Raw genomic sequence first — 21164 nt, forward strand, 5'->3', positions numbered from 1 at the left:
GCAAGATCTCATTCCTTTTGATGGCTGCATAATATTCCATTGTATATATATACCACATCTTCTTTATCCATTCATCTGTCGATGGACATCTTGGCTCTTTCCACAGTTTGGCTATTGTGGACATTGCTGCTATAAACATCGGGGTGCACGTACCCCTTCGGATCCCTACTTTTGTATCTTTGGGGTAAATACCCAGTAGCTAGCACTGTGCTTTTTAAAAAGTGGTTCTAAGGAGTATCCTTTAAGGAACTAAGTTTTCTTAATAAGAAAGGACATACACACCATCTTCATTATCCTGTATGGGCATATTAAGGAAGGCACTGGTCACTTCCAAGCTTAAAAACTTTCAACAGCTCTTCCTTACCTGAGGAACAAAATCCAAACTGCTCAACATTCAAAGTGCTCTACAATCTGGCCTCAAGCTCTCTTTCCCACTTCACTCTGAAAAGCCCCCCAATCTAGCCCAACTGTGTGGGTTACATACCTCTCACATTCCTGTCTTAGTTCCTATGCTCCAACCATATTCTCTATATGAAATATCTTCTGCATCTCTGACAATAAAACTTGACATTCAACTCAAATACCGATTCCTTCATGAAGCAGCTCCCTTATCACTTCTGAATTCTCCTTCCCCGAGCTCCCCTAATCCATTCATTATGTCTAAGATCTATACATCACTTGGTAATTAGTATAACACAGCAATTAACAAGAATTTTACCCTCCCTAAGCCATTACCTCCTAGAAGCAAAGAGCTGTATCTCATAGGTGTTTTTATTTCAGAACCAATAATATAGAAACAATAGTTAAAGCACTGAGAATAGATAAGGGATAGCTCAAAAGAGGGAGTGAGGGAGCAGAGCCATGGACACTGCTTTGGGGCTACCATATTTACCAGTCAAAAGAAAAATGGGAGGACAATAAAAAGAAAGTGTATAAAAACAGCCTGTTATTATTTAAGACTATTGGAAACTATGAAAACAGAAATGAAAGCTTACAAATGAGGATCCAAAGACAGCTAGGCACAGGTACTGATTAACTTTTAAACACCATTAGAAAGAGGTAGAGAATTCCAAAGATATATCATTGATAGCAAAAAATTTTAATTTATATTATGAAAGATTTCTGATGTTTAAAGTCAATGCACCTTTCAAACCTGGTTGGTATTTTTATTTTAAAAAATGTACAGTGACTAGTTTAAACAAGTCAACCTGAAACACTGACAAAAAACTTGTTAATTCTAGGGAAAGAAATGTTTAAGGCACTAAATATTTTAAACAACTAAATTCTAGAACCAAGCATAAAGAACTTCAACACATAATTCCAACTTCATGTTAAATAAATTTCTCATGTTAACAAGACAGATAAAAAGCATAAAAGACAGAACCAATTAACGTTAGCTACAGTAAACAGATTTAGTGCCATCTTATTAAACATAATAATGAATGTGTAGCCAAGGAATAACGCCACACCTACTATTTATTGTAATCAAAAGAGAATTGTCAAGATCGTAAAACGGAGAAAACCAAAAGAGAGTAGAAAAAGAATGAAAAGAGGTATATGTAGTTCAATTTTCAAAGAAATTAACATCAGATCAATTCCCAAGTTTAAAAGTTACCTTTTCTAAAAAGTTCACATACTACATTGCCATTGGAATAAACAAGTACCAAGAAGCCCTTGGCTAAATACAGTTCTATAACTCATTCATGTTATAATAAAACCAAGGCATTTCCAATATACATTCTAGAAAAAAAACTTTGAATAACTTTGCTTTACAAAAAAAGCACTTAAGACTTCTTGCAATAACTCAGAAACTGCATTTGCATGCTAAAAGAATGAAGTAAGAGTATTTAAATTAAATTAATTTCTCCTACAAGGTATTTTCTGGAGTCTCCAAGCTCACCCATGAAAGCTGACTGCCTATATGTCTCTTCCTAACTAAAGGCTTTATAGCACTGACAGTATAATTCTAGATTCCTGCTCCCTTCCCCCAAAAGTAGAGACTTCAGTGAGGACAATGGTGATGGTTTATCTAAGTAACTCTAAAAATATTCCCCCAAACCATACGAAAAAACAAGAAAGGAAAAGGAAATTCTACACAAAACCATGCTTTCAGCACAGCCTTGAAGACAAAGAATGCTGATACTGCAAAACAACTGTGAGTGAAAACAGAAAAATCACCAAATCCTAGCACTTGATCTCTCAGGCTGTCACTCCATCCCTACCTGAACACAGGCTTTGAAGCAAGGAGGCTAGCAAAGGAGTGCCAGGGTTATTTGCAAGAACAATGAAAACTATGAAACCCCCCCAAAACCTGAATATACTGGAAAAGTGTCAGAGCAGATCAGAACACTGACGCTAGGTAAGAAAGTTCAAAGTTCTGGTGATCTAAAGGAACAGGTGCCATTTAAGGCACTAGCTGCCACATAAAGGGGCACAACTTTGAAAACACACAGCTTCTGGGGGAGAAAACGGGCAAAAGGAAGGGAAGAGTGCCCTTTCGCAACTGAATAGCAAAGGGAAAAAGAAAACGGGTAAAATTTAGGGTCTTGCAAGACCAAAAAGAATTATCAACTTGGAAGTCTCACAACCCTTCTCCAGCCACTAAAACCAAAACCACACACCAGGACTGTTCTATACTGACAGAAGAAGCACCAGTAAACCAGGAATACCATAAGACACCCCAATACCATACAGATGAACAAAAGAAAAGTGAAATCCAGAAAATCAGGAACCTGAATTTGACACATATCAACTGAGGAAAAACCCCTGCCAAAAACAACGTCCAACAACCTCAACAACAAAGCAGAAAAAAAGGTAAGTCAATACTCCAAATAGAATTAAAGATATTCAGACAAGCATTTAAGGATATGCAAACCACTTTGAATCAGAAATTCAAAAACTAAAAACAAAAATGGACAAAATACAAAGAGAAATTGTAAAAGGTGAATGAATCCAAAAAAGAAATGGAAAAAATAAAATCATTACAGAAATGCAGAATAAATTACAAGGCATCCAAGAGAATTGACTCAAATGAAAATAAGCTACCATAGTCTACCACAAGAGTTATGAGCCACATCCATCCACATTTGGTGTTATTTTTTCATCTGATTTCAGTAACTGTCTATCCACCACTTCATAATCACTCACAAGCCACAACCCCTCCAACACTCACATAAGGAAACTTCTTATCTTTTTCACAGTAAAGTGCCATATTTACTATGTATTAAACATTCAACATGTCTAAAACTATGCTGTTACTTTAAATATATTAGGTCCCTCTTTTTAATGTGTCACTGACAAAGCTTTTGAATATTATTCCCCTAACTCCCATGAACCCCGTGCTTTTTATTGCAGGACTTTGCACAGCATTAGATTTTTAGGAAGATGTGTACTGTGTCATAGCAGAACTGACTGCAGAAGTGTATGTGTGGATTACTATTCAGGCATATATTTCTTACCTCTGCTGAAAAAGGCAGACAATGACATATAGCAATGAGCACACCTAGCACCCAGATCTCAGATTCTAAATGTCATCTTCCAATAAAAGGAGTCAGGGCTCTTTGGAAAAGAGGATAATTCCAGAGCTGGGACAGGTAAAATATAAATGAGCCTAGAGTTTCCTGTAGTACCAGAAAGTAGGGAAGTTTTGAAAAAAAGACAAAGATATGTCAAAAGGACACAAGAGTCAAACAGGAGCGTCTTTCAATGGTTAAAGCTGGATAATCTGAGCAATAAAATAAATAACGATAGCATCAAATTATAACCTACAAAATACCTTTGAATCTATACTGACATAAATAACTGAATAAATAAATGACAGAGAAATGACATCTCTTCAAAACAGAGGAATTTCAATTGGTAAATGAGAAAGGAACAAAAAAACTACAAAATTGCTATTAGGTAACTATTACAGTAATACAGGTATCCCCCACTTTTTGAAAGTTCACATTAAGCAACTTCACTCTTATGAAAGACCCACAATAGTATCTGTTTTCTAACTGAAAGAAATATGGAAAGGATTTTTGCTTTTAAGAAAAAAAGGCAAAAAGAGGGAGCGGGAAGGGAAGGGGCACAAATAGCATTCAGCTTTTATTTTGCAATGAGCCATTACAGAGGCAGCACACACCCTGAGCAGCACCACCAAGCTCCTTCCCTGAGAACTACACTCAGCACCTCAGTGTAATCTCAAACTGCCACAGCTTTGAATTCTGTTTGTGAGCGTCTGTGCTTTATCTCAATTTAGTGTGTGCATCCATTAACGTGATGTGTACTAAGGTATCAGAAAAGCCTAAAGAGGTTATTTTTTTAGTCAAAAACCTCAAAAATTTTCCATATAAATTAACGGTGATGGCTTCTTTACACCAGTTCAGCTTTTGGAAGGTTTTACAGGAACACTCTACTATCATATACTGGGGAAAATCTGGAATTGCTGCAGGTTAAGTTCCACCCATGAATGCTAAAAACAAGTGAAAGTTTGAGAAGAAACAGGAAATTAACAAACTCTCAAAGTACCTCCAAAATATTTATCATTTTCAAAGAGAAAAACTATGACTTTACAATGGAGAAACCAGCAGAGACCGCCTTAATTAAGTACTCAAGATTAACATCACCAGTAATAAGATACTGACATCATGTACCCCTGATATAAAACGTATCTCTTGATATGCTACCATTACTTCAGTGGTGTTATTGCCAAAAATGTAAAATTCCAAATTAATCGTAAAAAAGCATCAGAGAAATCCAAACTGGAAGATATTCTACAAAATAATGACCAGTACTCCTCAAAAGCATCCAGGTCAAAAGAACAAGAAAAGAATGAATGAATATCACAGATGTGAGGACACTATACAATAATAAATGCAATGTGGGATCCGGGGCTGGATCCTAGAACCAAAAAAAAAGGTCATTAGGAAAAAAACTGATGAAGCGCAAATAAGATACTCAGTTTACAGTATGTTAATATTAATTTCCTGGTTTTATTATACCACAGTGGTCCAACATTGGGGAACAATCTATACTATTTTTGCAACTTTTGTCTAACACTATTCCGCAATCCCATTTTTTTAAGTGAAGTATAAAAAAAAGGAATCCCCACAAAATGATTAGTCTACTTTTTACAAAAATTTACTAAGTTATGGTAATTCCCATGGCAATTCAAAATTCATCAATGACATCGCATCATTTTGTCCCAACATTAATAACCAACTCATTATACTGAAAGAACAGATCAATGCTGCAATGTGATTATTTCCTGAGACGTAAACTGCAGAAGGATATGTAAATTTGATACCGTTTTATAAAGCTTTAAAACATGAAAAACACTATATGTTGTTTAGCAATATATATGGATACATGGCCTTAAAAAAAAAAAAATGAATGGGAAAGGTAAATCCTTATTTAAGACAATGATTACCTCTGCAGAAAAAAGGGCAACAGGATTTTTTTTTAAAGATTTTATTTATTCATTCAAGACACAGAGATACAGAGATAGAGAGAGAGCACGAGCAGGGGGAGAGGCAGAGGGAGAAGCAGGCTCCCTGCTGAGCCAGGAGCGGGACGTGGGGCTCGATCCCAGGACCCTGGGATCATGACCTGAACTGAAGGCAGACGCTTAACGACTGAGCCACCCAGGGGCCCCAAAAGGGCAACAGGATTGAGAAAGATCCATTATATTCATCCTGCTAGTATTCATTACATTATTCACTCTAATTTTTGTATGCCAGTTATGTTTCATAATTTTTAGCCACTACTGAGAAGCACGGACATTTTTAGCTATCTGGGGCAACAATCTTCTGCTTTGTTTTTAAAAAAGTTTTCATTGTTGTGGGGGTTTGTTTTGTTTAATAAGACAATCTTACTAAGAATACCGTATTTGAAATTTTTCATTTCTGTTTTCCAAACCAAACAATGAAAACTTTAAGATCACCTTAAAATAGGGTCCTCTGCCTTAGAACAGACATATCCTTTGGCTTTTTTTATAGATATATATACAAATCCTCCCTGTTTCGTGATCACTTCATACCTTCATTTCCACAGCCAAATCCGAAGGCCTTGTCATCACCAGGAAGTCTCCCACTTCTGGCTACACCTCTTTATCCTTCCAGGCACTCTCTCATCCAGTACACTCATCCCCTCAAGCCTGCTCTTCCTCCTGTGTTCCTATTTCAGTAAACTACCCATTCACTCCCTCAGTTGTCCAAGCCATAAACCTAGTCATCACTCTTAACTTTCTCTTTCACCTTCCATATGCCCTCCATCCTGAATCCTTTCATTCTACCTCCTATATATCTCTCAAATACCTATTTCTTCCATCCTCATCCTACACTGTAGTCCAAGCCACCATACCTCTTTTAACTAATTTGTTGTAACACCCTCCTAATTATTCTTCCTGCCTACCACTTTTAACTCTCTCCAAAGAATTCTCCACAGTGCAATCAGTATTATCTTTTTAATTAATTTCCTCCCAGGCTTAGACACTTCGATTTTCCCTAGAATAAAGTTCAAATTCCTTAAGACAGCTTATAAGGGCTCTTCAAAATCTGGCTCTGATTTTTGTCTTCAGCCTCATCTTTCACTACTCCTATGGTACCTGCCCTCTCTTACACTGCCTGATCCATCCATACTGTACTGTTTCTCCAAGCAATCCAAACTCTCTAAGTATTATCTCCTGTCCTTAACACAGGTCTGGTAAACTACCCACCCTCTTCACAAGGTTAAGTCCTCTTGAGGCTTTAACCTAAACAAAAGGTATCACTTCTCTGGGATAAATTTTCCTGGCCTCCCTGAAACTGGGTTAATCACCCCTTCTAAATGCTCCTACAGCACTCTGCATGGTACACATCAAGCATGTAGCAAAGTGGATGATAAACACATATATGTCCATACTCCCATTTGACTATGAAAGCCAAGCCTGTTCACTGTATTCCTCACTACCAAGGCCAATGGACTGAATTAATAAGATACTAAAGACCAAACTGTGAAATAAATTGCCAAAGTAACACAATACTTACAAAGATAACTCTTGGCCCAGGTGCACAATATTCTTTCCACTATACTTTGTGGCACTTAATTTTATGTTCATAAACAATTCAATGTTAAATAGGTATAAGGCATGTAACACAGAGTTTAAAAGGATCTAGATATCATCTCATTTTATAATTAAAGAGATGCCCAGAAAGGTTATTACCTGCTGAAGAACAAAACACTATTAAACAGCAATGCCAACATTAGGTATTTTGATGTTCTTTAATTACATACTTTAATCTCAAGGAATTAAGTTTTTAAAATTTTAAAACTGAAAAACTTTAAAGCTTTTCATTTCTTCTAGGATAGCAATGTTATTAAAAATAGAACAAATGAATCACCAATTCACTTAAAAGTTTCCACAAAATTACCTACGTTATAACAAACATAAGAATATTTAATTATGTTGTAAGAGTAATAAAGATAATACTGAGTCATTATTATAATTATATATTATAAGCAACACATGGGTATCAACTGTGTTCAAGGCACTGTGGAACACATTCACTAAATATACAAAGAGATACAAAACAGGATTCCTAACTCCCAAGAAGCATATAATATGTTTAGGAAAAGAAGAACCAAGCATTTTAGAATTAAATAGAAAAATTAGGTAAAAGGAATCACTTAAATTATTAACACTTTCAAAGGAAAAGGAGTTTCAGGAATGTAAAGAGAAATCTATTGCCTGAGAAATCAGCATAAACTCAAAATTTCTCAGGTTGGTCAGCTGCCAGGGCTCTAAAACAATGTGAGTTCGCTATCAAGGAGCATACCAACTGCCCAGTTCTTGGTTTCTAAATAGTCTTACCGAACAAGAGAAACCAGAACTCCTTGTAGAAATGGCTGATTCTAGGACAGCAGCAGGAAAAGCAGATGATGAGCCTGGAATATCTTGTCCCAAAAGTAAGGAAGTGCTCCAAACATGATAGAAACATGTCAAAACCATCAATAAGTTGAAGGATTTCTCACTGACCAAACTGGAGTTAACTTGGAACGTCAAAATGAATACTGATAGTAATCAAGTATAATCCTGCTTAATAAAAAAGAATCTATGAATTTATATTGATATTAAGTAAGCAAATGAGAAGTAAAAGCTCTTCTTTACAATGTATTACCAAATATTAAATGCAAAAGAATAGCTAGACAAACACCATTTTGGAACCACTGTATAATAATGGACTCAGGCAAGAATCAGCAATGAATGCTAAAACGATTATGTGAACATTTCTGGGAGGACAGAGTATTTACACAGTCTGAAAGTGCCTCCCCACAGATTATTCAGTAATAACAATAAGGACAATGATAACTTTTATATGGAGAAAACTGGCAGGCAAACCTTAACTAAGTAATCCAAGTAAACATCACCAACAAAGGGTCAAACTGACATCATATTGCCAACTGATGTGATGCATTGAGGGGTATATCATCACGTATTTGGTTGTCCTGCCAGAAATGCATAACCTGAATCTAACAACAATGAAGCAATATGACAAACCAAAACTGATGGACATCCTACAAAACAAAGGGCCTGTACTATTAATGTCAGGAAAAAGAAAAAAAGTTGAAGGACTGTTTCAGATAAAGGAGACAGAAGACAGGAAAACTAAAATGTAACAAATAATATTGTATTAGAAAAAATGCTACTAAAGGATATTATTGGCACAACTGAAGAAATTTCAACATAAACTATATACTAAATCACAGTATCAATATTAAGTTCCTTGAATCCATCATACCGTGGTTATGTAAGAACATGTCTTTGTTCTTAGGCGATACCAACTGAAGCATTGAAGGGTTAAGGATCATAATGTGTGCAATATACTCTCAAATGGTCCAATAATAAAAGTAATCATAATAGGAAGAGGAAGAAAAGGGAAAAGAGGGGGAGAAAAGTAGGAAGAAGGAAAAAGAGACCAATAGTGAATTCTGCTATTACAATAAATGTTATTAAGTTCAATAACATTATATAATATGCTTAATATGTGGTTTCATTGTTAGCAAAGTACACAGTGCATTAATGCAGCATTTCCATCTATTCCTGGAATGTTTTGCCTCAAACAATTTGCCTCTGATTTTAACTGAATAAACTTGCATCTTTGGCATACTCCAGAAGATGTAATCAAGGAGCTTCAAACTATAAATAAAACAAAATAGTAATATCTATTTTCAGACTTTGGGGCCACTCTGCAAATACAAAAAAAGATAAAGCAATTGTGCTAAACATTAACAATTAGCGTATCTAGGTGACCAGTATATGAGAGTTCACTGTATTTTCCTATAACTTTTCTGTAAGTTTTTTCCAAAAACAAAACAAAACAAAAAAACCTGTCAATGCCGAAATGTTACTTTGGGGAACAGAGTCATTTGTGAAAAACAAAATCTTAACTCCCAGATTCTTTTCTCCTTTTCCCTTCATAATCCATGTCAAATTAAGTTCAACACCATTACGAAAAAGATTTTCAGCATTAAGATAAGCATTTTGCTAAAGTAGTCCCCAAATCTTTAAAAAGCCCATTTGCAAGTCAGCTGTGCAAAATGTTGAATGATTTTCACTATTACAAATAGTGGATAAGTTCCTAATGTTTGGCACAAAAGCTCTTTGATAAATCTTCATTAGCAATACAATTGAATTAATATTGTATTTCACATATACTGTGTTAAATTGCACACCCTCCTAGCGTGGATAAGCTGAAGAGAGGGAATGTTGGTTAATAAGGAACAACCAGGAACTAATTATAATTTCTAACACTATTTTTACTAGGCTATGCATTTCAAACTGGAAATATAGCCCTCAGACAAGATGGCCACTCACTCCCCAGAAAGAAGGCAAAATGGAATCTCAGGAAATGCCACTTGGGCTAAACAGCTCTGACATTCCTGCCCTGACCCAGAATGCTGATGACATGTTAATATGTACAGAAAATGCCTAAAACAGTATTTTATAGTCTGAAAAGTACCTTTATAATTTTTAAAGTCTGATTTGGTTTGGGTATTTTAGTTGATTAGGACATCTTCCATTCAACATTTACTGAGCATTCACTATGCACCATAATAGATTGGTAGGTACTAAGCATACACAAAGAACACAATAATCTGGACGCCTGGGTGGCTCAGTCGTTAAGCACCTGCCTTCGGCTCAGGTCATGATCCCAGGGTCCTGGGATCGAGCCCCGCATCGGGCTCCCTGCTCTGCGGGAAGCCTGTTTGTCCCTCTCCCACTCCCCCTGCTTGTGTTCCTTCTCTCGCTGTGTCTCTGTCAAATAAATAAATAAAATCTTAAAAAAAAAAGAACACAATAGTCTTTGACACAGGAACTCTGAGTAGCTGAAGAAAATGACATCAACTACAATCCCTTAAATATTCTAAAAAGGAAATTACTCTTCAAATAGGGTCTGTATCAAGAGCAAGGGAGACAAATTTTGTCTAGAGACTAAAATTGGTATCATACATGACACCTGAGCTACAACTTAAAGGTAAGAGCATTCCAATCTCTGGCAAAAACATGAACAAAGATACAAAAGCACTAATTCAAGTATTTCTGTCTTCCGCCTGTCAGGGTTAATACCTGGGGAGACAGTTATCAACAAGATAGACAAGGCCTCTGCCTTCATGGAGTTTACATTCAGGTAATGGGAAAAGACAATAAATAAGCTATAACTAAAGAAATAACATGTGTACAAATTATACTGTCTTGAAGGAGACAAGATGCACAAGAGAGTAACTAACGAGGTCTAACATTAAAAGTATGGCCTGAGTGACAAAGTGAGATCTGGGTCAAGTTCCAAAAGATTAGGTCAACCAGCCTTATGAAGAGCATCTCAACCAGGCAGTGCAAAAAGTGCAAAAGACCCTAAAATAGGAAAGGACGCAGAAAGTTTAAAGAACAATAAGAGGACTGTGTGGTTGGCATACAATAAATGAGAAGAACAATGAGAAGCAGAAAGATTATTCAGGGCCATTCAGGCCATGGAAAGTAGTACAGACTTTATTTCAAGAGGAATGGGAAGTCACTGGAAGATTTTAGGCAGAGAAATAACATGATTTAGGATCTTAAAATGATCCCTAGGGCTGCTCTGTGAACTTCTGAGGAGCAAGAAAAGAACAAGCCCAGTTAGGAAGCTACTGCAGCAATTCATATGAGAGATAATGCCTTGAAATAAAGAGGTGGCAGTGAAGACTAAGAGTGGTAGGCTGGCTGAAGATAAATTCTGAAGGACAAGAGAATGTTCGGATGGATTGGATCTGAGAGAAAAGAAAAAGAATCCAGAGTGGTATCTTTAAGGTTTTGGCATGAGTACTCCCATTCATTGAGATGGAGAAGGGCCAGTGAGGACAGCAGAGTTTGGGGGTAGGAGAGAGGAAGAAGGTTGTGGGAGAGGAATAAATAGCTATACTTCAGTCATATGGCTAATATTATGTTTGAGATTCCAACTAGATTTCCAAGTGGATATCAAGCTCAGGAAAATTCTGGGCTAAAAAAATAAAAGTGGGAGCCATCAGCCTGAAAATACATGGCATTTTCAGGGAAGAGCAAACAGCTGGCCTTAACTGGGTCATAGAAACTGAAGGGTAATGGCTGACAATGAGCCTGAAGAGATCAGATAGAATCATATAAAGTGAACCATGACTAATAATGACAATAGCAGAAGCAACAGTGATAGTAATAGTAGGGGGAAAAAATTACTGTATTTTAGGTACCAAGCACTGTGCTAAAGGGTTTATAACATACATCTCATTTAATCCTCTCAACAACTCTATGAAAAAGATAATATTATAATCACTATTTTATACACCAAACTCAAGAAGATTGAGAAACTGCCAAAGAACACAAAGTGCTAGAGTGGGTATTCTAGCTTAGGCAATCTTGATTTTAGAGGCTAATTTCTTATCCCTTAAATTACTGCCTCTCTACTGATTTTATGTCTTCAAATATTTCCTTAAAAGAATGACATTTACATGTGAATTTTAGAAATATAATTCCAGGCTCCATGTAAAAGGTGAATTGCTAGGGGATAAGAGGTGAGATAAGCAAACATGGTATTAGTCAAGGCAAGAGCACCTTGTTTTACTAAGCCAATAGTTACAAGTTATTTTACCAGGTTAAATGAAGAGTTTCCCTTTGTTCCAACAGTCACAAATCATACCTCAAACTAATCCAAGTCAACATGTATAGCATGCTGCTTGTAACAAAAATAACCTGGTAAAAAGGTCCAGCTTATGCAGCATAAATTTACCACCCACTATCAAAACATTTCTCAAAACATACAACATTATTGGGGCGCCTGGGTGGCTCAGTTGGTTAAGCGACTGCCTTCGGCTCAGGTCATGATCCTGGAGTTCCGGGATGGAGTCCCACATCAGGCTCCCTGCTCAGCAGGGAGTCTGCTTCTCCCTCTGACCCTCCTCCGTCTCATGCTCTCTGTCTCTCATTGTCTCTCTCGCAAATAAAGTCTTAAAAAAAAAAAATTAAAAAAAAAAAACATACAACATTATTGATGGTTGAATTCTTTTTTAAATTCATAAAGTTTATATTTTTGTATAAGGAAGAAAATAAAATTAGTACTGACGCAAGACAACCATAAAGATGTGCCTTTGTTGATATTAGAAGTCTGATCAACTGTCTGTTTTTCACCCAGGTTAACAATTCCTCTGGCTTTCAGCATCAATAGTTATTAAACTGATGAAGTAAATTACCTGCTGTCATACACCAATGTTCAAATATTTGGTATTCTATCCACCTCACAAACCAGCTAATTTTTTCTTAACTCATAAGCTTGTGATTTCATTGATTACTAAAACAATTCAATATTAAATATTAAGTTTAGTAAACATCAATTAAGTTCAGTAAATACAATTATTCAAATCAGTAAATAACAAATATCTGTATAAAAATATAGTATTTATTAAACAAGTGTCAACACATATGCTATGCATGAGACTAATAAATGGGTTTATACTCTTTATTATAATAAACTGGGCACAGGGTCCATTACAGATTACACAGATAAAGCATACACAGACAAAATCATTTAGTTCCATACGCAGTAAAATGACATATAAAAGCTTAAAGATTACCCACTAAAGAAAAGCTGTTTTTAAAATATACCTATTCCAGATAGGCAATAAAAATATTTTTCTAACTTCAAATTTTAAATACTGTATGTTGAAGACAACTCCCACAGATAATTCCTAAAAGACCTATTTCACTGAGGAGTAGGGAAAATACTTACATTTAACTCTAATTTTTTCTTTTTTAAATATTTGGAGAGACTGTTGGACGTTACAATCAATGACTGCAGATCAAAAACCTGATATAGCTAAATAAACATTTTATGTATATATATTGTGACAATGAATTTAAAGCGCTGGGATTTTTACACCCAAAAAAATATATGAGCATTCTCCTGTATTTATACATTATAAGAAGTCCTTTTGGTCACAGACACTAAACATTCAGGTACTGGCAGAGTACATATATAGTCTTCACAGGAAATAAGGGAATGTTTAGAGGAATGGATATACGGAGGAAGGGATAAAGGGAGATCAGGCAATATGCATTTTTGTACATTAGCCTGTGCTAGGAACTCTCACACCCATTATTTCATTTAACAGTAACAATTCCATGGGGCAGGTAGTATAATTCCTTCCCATTTTATAGATGTCTCATAACTTCGTAAGTGGCAGAGCTGGGATCTGAACCAAGATGCGATGACAAAGTCTTACAAACACAGCAGGACCTGTCAAAGTGTTCTTTTGCAGGAGATTATCTAACTGGAAGATTGATTTGATTTTCCATATTTACACCTCTCTTATTACTTAAACATTAGAAGGCACTCACTTCTCAATTTACGAAGAATGTTCACAGATTTTCTTTCTAATCTGGAAAAAAGCAATACTGATCATTTTGAACCCACAAAGCAGTATTTTCATTGCTCTATCACTAGTAAAAAAAAACTTCAGCTAGACTTTGTAGCATTCATATGTACCAGGAGCATGTCTCCATAAAAGAAAAAAAAAAAGGAATATGGTGTGATTCAAAGGCAAAATATATGAAACTGGAAATACCCACAGAAAATTCAAGACCATCATCATTGTATGTTAGGCTAAATTTCCTCTGCCAGACTTATAAGCAGCAAAGGGGGGGGGGAAGGTAGCTTTCCAAAACTTGACTGACAAGCATGTTATTTCCCTAAGAAAACAAACTGGCTTACAGTTTCCTCCTCCTAAATCTGAGCAAAAATCTACTGAAACATTTAAGTTTGAAATATTTCAAACTTCAAAATCATGTTCTAATAAAAAACACTTCCATAATTACTTAACCAACCTCAAAATACACTGATATTTCTCTCTTGGTAACCAATTAATGAGTGACATTGCTATTGCTTGAATATTAATAAAATTAATATTAACCTGTATTACATTCTAAAAGAAAAATACAAAGCTATAATGCAATTGCTTTGAAAAACAAAACATCACCACTTGAAACAACTCAATATATATTTCAAGATTATTTCTGGTTGCATTTACAAAAAACAATCTTTGACACACATACCAATTAAAGAAACATAGAAACTCTAAGAATTTGGAAGGAAATTATTCTCAAACCATAATTCAACACAGTGACATTACAATTATTATTTCTGCGCCCCTAGGAGCTACTTTCCTTCCACTGAACACCCCCTACATTTCATTCCCTCAACATTTTAAACTTTTGCTGGGAAGTAATTTAAAGAGTTAAACATAATTTTATCAACTTTGTTCTGATATGAATAACCATGGTTCTATATATAACAATAATGTGCATTAAATGAAATAGATATGCAAATAATTATGTTTAGAAAAGTCATTATTACTTCACCATCGCTGTTTTAACAAGTAAGTTTCTATTGGAAGCACTCTTCCAACAGAACTGTTAAAGACTGGGTCTGCAAAGTAAATCACTAGCTTTAGCTCTTCACATGTTTTATTATAACACTATTACCACAACTTTTTACAATGCTCACGAGAATTAAAAGTGATTCCAGAATCAATTAGTGCATCATCATATAGAAGTAATCTCACTATTCTGGAGGACACATGTGTTCCTTATGTTTGTTATAAAGTCTAACTAAAACTGGCATCCACTTTAATGAAAACACTTTTAACTTTTCTCCTAAAACAAAAGCTGCCATTCATAGGAAAAATAAGAGTAAAGACTGAACCCTCCAAAAATATACCAGAAAAAAAAAAAAAACCCAAAACAAAAATGTACATACAAAAGCCATAATAGCACAACATAGGTATTTTATCCTCACCTTATAAATTCATATTAAAGTAAGTGCCATTTTTGTGTTTAAAAAAAATTTTTTTTAAAGCTATTTTGTTTACCTTTTCCACAGACTGTTCAAGTACTGCCAAGGTAACAGATTTTAAAACTGACAACTGGAGTACTTGGCAGTTGCCAAAACAACACAGCTGGATTCTTAAAGGGAAAGTACTCTTGTGTAATGTACACCTCATTACGGCTTTGGAGAACCTTCTCTTCATATAGTAAAAGATGATACAAGACACAGGGGAAACATGCTGTGTTAAAAAAAAACTTGAAAAATTTTAGACATGTGTTTAAAAATACTTATACCATTGTTAACACATCACAGCAGGCCTAATAGCACACTAATTGCAATACCAATCTTGTAAACTAAAATGCAGGTCAACACTATGCTGCACTTCTTTAATCTACACACGGTTTCCCTACTGGACCATGACCGGGGGCTCGCTTCGTAGCCCAGAAATCGTACTTCAAGTCTGAAGAACATTTTTATAGTTACATTTTCACGGCGGGGGGGGGGGGGAATTGTTTTTCTAATTCAGGGATGCTCACCTCCTTGAAACTTGTTTGCACTGTCTCACCTACCAATTTAATCCTCGCGGTTCAAAGATAGAGGATATCGAACTAAATGGCAAAGTTTGTACCTCATAAAACCTTCCCTGAGAGCCGGGATCCACCGGGATGTCAGGGCAGCTAGCTGTTCCCTCTGCAGCCCCTCCTTCCCCGCGACGTCTCCCTGCACCGGAGGGCGTCCGCACCCCGCAGGTGCCCCCAGCCCGGGCCACCTCCCGGCCCACCCCAAATACCGACCCGGCCACTGACATCTCCACACACGCGCCGAGAGTTCGGACCTGAATGTTCCGCCCGCTTCGACCAACCTTCTCCCAAAGCAGAAGTGGGGGAACTTCTTCAAGTCCAACCACCGCGCAGAGCACCCCCGGCACGAGGGGTCAATCCTTTAGGGAGACCCGGGCGCGGAGAGCAGGAGGCAGGAAAGGGCCTTCGGGCGCTCCGCCCCGGAGAGGCTCCGGGCCCCCAGGGAACTCCCTCAACTTTCAAGGAGGCGTCGTCCACCACCGCCCCCCAGCCCCAAACGCGGTGCGCGCCCGGGGAGGCTCCTCGCGCGGAGCCCGCACGGCGAGCCTCCCTCCGCCAGCCCGCGACACCGGTCAGACCCCGGGCCCGCCCTCGGGGCACCCCGCCCCCACCACCGCGGGCGCCTCGCCCCTCAGCGCCAACCCCGCGCGACCACCCCGCGCCGCCTCCCCGCACCCCACCCGCCCCGTCGCCGCGCGCCTGGGACTCCGGCCCCCTGCCAGCAGGACGCCGCCCTGCCCTGCCGTCCCCGGAGCCCCGCGGGCGCCCCTCGGCCGCGCCGCCCCCCGCCCCAGCGACCCCAGCCCCTACCCGGCCCCCTCGCCGAGACGCCGCCCCCTCTGGCACCGTCGACCCCGCGGACCGGACCCCGCGGACCGAACCCCGCCGACGCGGCCCTCACCGTGTCTCCGGCGCAGCTGGCGAGCGCACACACGCTGCAGCCCGGGCCAGCCACCAGCGCTCCGCGCCGCCCGGAGCCGCCTCCTTCAGCCCGGGACTCGCCGGGACATCCGCGCACGGATCCCCACACCGGGGCTATTTTTAGGAGACAGGCCCCGGCCAGACCGGAACTCGTTCCTGCCGCCGCGCGTGCGCACTACGGCTTCGGTCCTCGGTGTCCCTCCGCCAGCCTCGCCTTTCCCTCCCTTCCACTCGGCTCCTTCTCTCTCTTTTGCTTTGAGGTTTCTGTTCAGAGCTGGCTTATCCTTTCGGTGGGTCCTAAAGTACTTGGGATGGGAAAGACGAAGATGCGGGCAAAGAGAGTCACAGTGGAAACAAACGCTACTCCACAAGGACGCGAGGGGCGGACTATGTTTTTCCGGGTGGGTGAGACGGATCACCCGGCACAGGAAGGAGATGACGGCGGTTTGGCGCCGCGGCTACAGGCTGGAGCTCCCTTCCCTCTGAAGGACCGTGTTCTCCTGGAAGGGATACTGGTCACTTGATGAGGGCCTAGGCGCCTCCCAGGGCGGGGCGGCCCGGCGGCGTCGCGCCCTGCAGCCCCAGCCTCCCCCTGCCGCCTCCTCCCTGACCAGCCCGCTGGGGCCGGGACCGGGAGCGGCTTTAGTGACGCGGCGCGTGGCAAATCGCCGCGCGTGGCCGCCGGCTCCAGCCAACCGGGGGCCCGGGGGGGCGGGGCCCGGGGGCGGGGCTGGGGCTCCGGGGCGCGAGTTCGACAGACGCCCCGAGTCCGGTGCCAGGCGGAGTCCTTCGGGCCGGCCCAGACACCTCCTGCCGAGCTCTTGGGGCCGCGGCCAGCCTCCTTCTCCCCGCACCCCCGCCCTCAGACCACACCGGGCCTCCCCCCCCCCCCCGCCCAGCCGCAGACCTCTGCTCGCCACGCACGCGCCCACGCCCTCATTGTGGTCAGGGCCGCACCTGTGCTCGCGACTGGGCCGCAGCCCGGTCACCCTCACTGAGCAAGCACAATGGGACTCCGGTCCCTGGCGCGCCCCGGCGGCTCGGACCGGGCCGGGAGAGAGTAGGACTTGCAGGGGCCTGGAGTGGGCAACCCCTTTCAGCCTGGCGAGCCGAGCGCCCTACGTCCCGGGGGAGACACAACCTCCTACTCTGCAGTATTCATAATAGCGAATTACTAATAGGCATAGCTATAGTATGCCTTGAGCGCCAAACTATGTGCGGAACATTTTGCACGTGTTAGCTCGTGTATTCCTTACAACACCCCCCATGAAGTAGATTCAGTTTCTATTCCCATTTTACAGAAGAGGAAAGGGAAGCTGAGCGCTAAAGCGACCCTTTGAGGTCACAGTTTAAGAGGAGAGAGCACTGAGGATTTGAACTCCCAACCACCCTGCATACTGTCTTTTCTGAGAGAGGTGCAAAGGAGACGTGCTTGGGACTGCCCTTCTGTTTTGTGGGGTTATTGGTTTTGTTGACGAAGGTCATCAGGAGGTGAGCCATTGTTGGTCCTTGCATCCTGAAGCCTGCTGACCTCTGAAGAGTTTCTACAGCCACACTGCCTACATCTGCACCTAGAGGTGCCTATGCAATGAACAGAAAGCCAAATGGTTATTTTCATTGGAAGATGAGAAACTCAGTACCGCAGCACTCTGAAACAAAGTGATTGGGGTGGGTGAGCCGATGAGCAGACGCTGGGCAAACGAATTGGGAAGTTACAAAGGAAGCTGGAGGCTCGCGGGCTTCCTCTCTTAAGGACGGGGCAAGGTACTGGGGAGAACCCAACACAAAAGCAGCACACAGACACTGGAAAATAAACCTTGAGTTCTGCTCAGAGCCCCATAGTAACAGTTTTCAGAAGAGCCAGCAGCAAGAACTATAGGCAAGTTTTGAAAACACATTAAAACTTGGTGTAAATCAGCGAGTCACATGGAAATACATTAGCAAAGCATAATCACTATTATTTGCAATCAAAATAACCAATTTTAGGAAATCGTCGCAGCTTCTATTCAGGTCTCAAAAGCATGTGTCTGAAGTTCAATGTCTTCAGCAACTTCCAGTGCTCACCTTGGCATAGACCATGTGCAAAACACTTGTGTGTGTCACTGGCTTGGAGGAAACTTCTGAGAAGCATCATCTTTCAGTCCTCCAACTCTTTCTGGCCTCCTTAACGCACTCAGGTATCCAGGTATGTCTGAATTGAAAGGACTCAGCATTGTAGTAGGCACTGTGATATGGAAGTGAGCAAGAGCCGCCTTTCCTTCAAAGGGGCCAGCAGGCCACGGGAGAGATACACCTTAAAACACAAGCCAGTCTGCTAATCACCAAGAGAGAGGTTTTTGAGGACACCAGAAAAGCACAGAAGATGAGTATCTAAGAAGGGAAGAAAATTACGGAGGGCTCCTTGGAGGAGGCAGTCCCGTAGTGAAACTACAAAGTGTCCGGAAGGATGAAAAAGGGGCTCTCTCATTATGTCTTGATCTGAAGAATAAAGCCCAAGCTCTCTTGGAGGCAGCGATCCCTGACCACCTGGCCAGCGTCGCCCCTCATCTCTTCCTGCCATTCAGAAATCTAAGAAGTTTCTCTCCACACACCAGGCTGTTTCTTCCTGTGAGCACGGTAAACCCTCTTTATAACCATTAAGTCTCCACTTAGGCATCATTTTCTCTAAGAGCGTTTCCGTAATATAGTGCCTAGTTGAAGTGCTTCTTTACGTATGTCTGCCTCCTCCCTTTTGGAGAATTAGCTCCTTGAAGACAAGAACTGTGATTCATTCTTTGTTGATCCAAAATGCCTAGCACAGTGCCTGGCGCATAATAGACAAGGAAGTAAAAGTTCCTTAAATATTTATGAGCAGGCTTTAGGCAGAAGGACTGCTGTATGCAATGAGTGTGGCTCAAGAGAGAAACCATGGCTAGTATATTGTGCCTGAAGCCTGGAGTCTGGATTAAGTGCTCAGGAGCAGTAGGAGATAAGGCTAGAAGACGGAGACGGTGCAGAGCCTTAGCAAATCCAGCTAGGCCATTTGGATTTCTTTCTGAAAGCAATGGGAAATACTGACAAATTTCAAATGGTGGAATAGTTTGACCTATTTGACATTTCCGAAGGATCACTTAGGGCAGTAGTTGGGAGCAGGTGAAAGAGAGCGAGACAGGAGGCAGGGTGACCAGTTAGCAGGCATGGCCACTGCTGTTAGAGCATCCCCTGCACACACTTCCCATCCCCAGAGATCTCCACAGCCTGTCCCCACACATGATGATGCCTTCCTGTGTGTCTCTGTCGAGGGAACACTTTGGCCCTAGGAGAGGGCTTGGGTCAGTAGACAAATACCCTAGCTTCTTCATGCCTCGGGAAGACAATTCCTAAGCATGTTCCCCAAAGTCTCTCAAGGGTTGGGGCGGGGGGATCACAGTGGATTGGGCCCCAGTTGTCCTCTGTGGTGACCCACTCAGCCACTTTTTGTTGTCTCTCCTCATCTCCCCTATCTCACATCCCCCTTCCCTCAGAGCCCTTGCCAGGATCACCTTCCAAATAAACAACCCATACCCAAATCCTTGTTTTGGGATCTGCTCTTCAGGAGACTCACTTAAGACAGACGGTAACTGAAGTAAGGAAGAAAGAGGACCTAAATGAAGATAGTTGCCTGACACTAAGGAGAGAGCAGGAACAAAGCAAAGGGAGAGCTGGAAGGTAGAATTGACCTGCTTGCTTTCACTGAATGTGGGGTTAGGGAAGGTAGAGGAGTCTCTGTTTGCCCCGAGGTTTCTGATTTGGGTCCCAGGTGGATAATAACAGCATCATTTAAGTGGGGAACACTACTGGAGGGGGCTGGACAAGACAGGAATGATGAGTTCCATTCCATTCATGTTGAAATTGAGATGCCTATGGGACAAAAGTGTCCTTAGCCTTGTGGGGTTGGAGAAAGATACAATTAGATGAGACTGGACAATGTAGGGAGGGCTTTCTGGAGGAGGAGAAATTTAAGCAGAATTTTGAAGTTGAAGTATATGAGCTGGTGGAAAAGAGAAATAGCTTATGGAGTGGAAGAATGATGAGAGGGATGGACAGTAAAAAGAATGGATTAATAGAAAAAAGTAAGTTTATCTCAACGAGGGAAACCTCAAAGAGTTTTTCATTCGTGAGCTGCTTAAAGAGAGGAACCATGCCATGTTCAGTCTTGTGTCCCTGACACTTACATGAAGTTAATATTTATTAAATATGGTGTGAACCAGGCAAAATGTCTCAATAAATATTTTTCATGAAGTCTTAGTCTCGCATGAGCAAAATTAAAAATGGAAGGTTTTTAGATGGCAAA

The 21164-nt window shown here is 40.6% G+C and overlaps 1 protein-coding gene across 5 annotated transcripts in view; it reads right to left on the reverse strand.

The window, feature by feature from the left end:
• MEF2A (myocyte enhancer factor 2A) overlaps positions 1-17356 on the reverse strand; it is a 135475-nt gene extending 118119 nt beyond the window's left edge. The window contains exon 1 of one of the 5 annotated variants that reach the window (XM_081831569.1): positions 16833-17356. The gene's annotated coding sequence lies outside the window, so the exon portion shown is untranslated. Of the gene's footprint in view, positions 1-16185; positions 16474-16832 lie in introns of those variants that run through there. The other 4 variants (XM_031041767.2, XM_031041768.2, XM_081831571.1 and 1 more) reach the window with 4 other exon arrangements.
• Positions 17357-21164: the final 3808 nt, after the last annotated feature.

This window comes from Leptonychotes weddellii, chromosome 9 (genome assembly GCF_054177405.1).
Source record: "Leptonychotes weddellii isolate Sample4059 chromosome 9, ASM5417740v2, whole genome shotgun sequence".
Classification (NCBI taxonomy): Eukaryota; Metazoa; Chordata; class Mammalia; order Carnivora; family Phocidae; genus Leptonychotes; species Leptonychotes weddellii.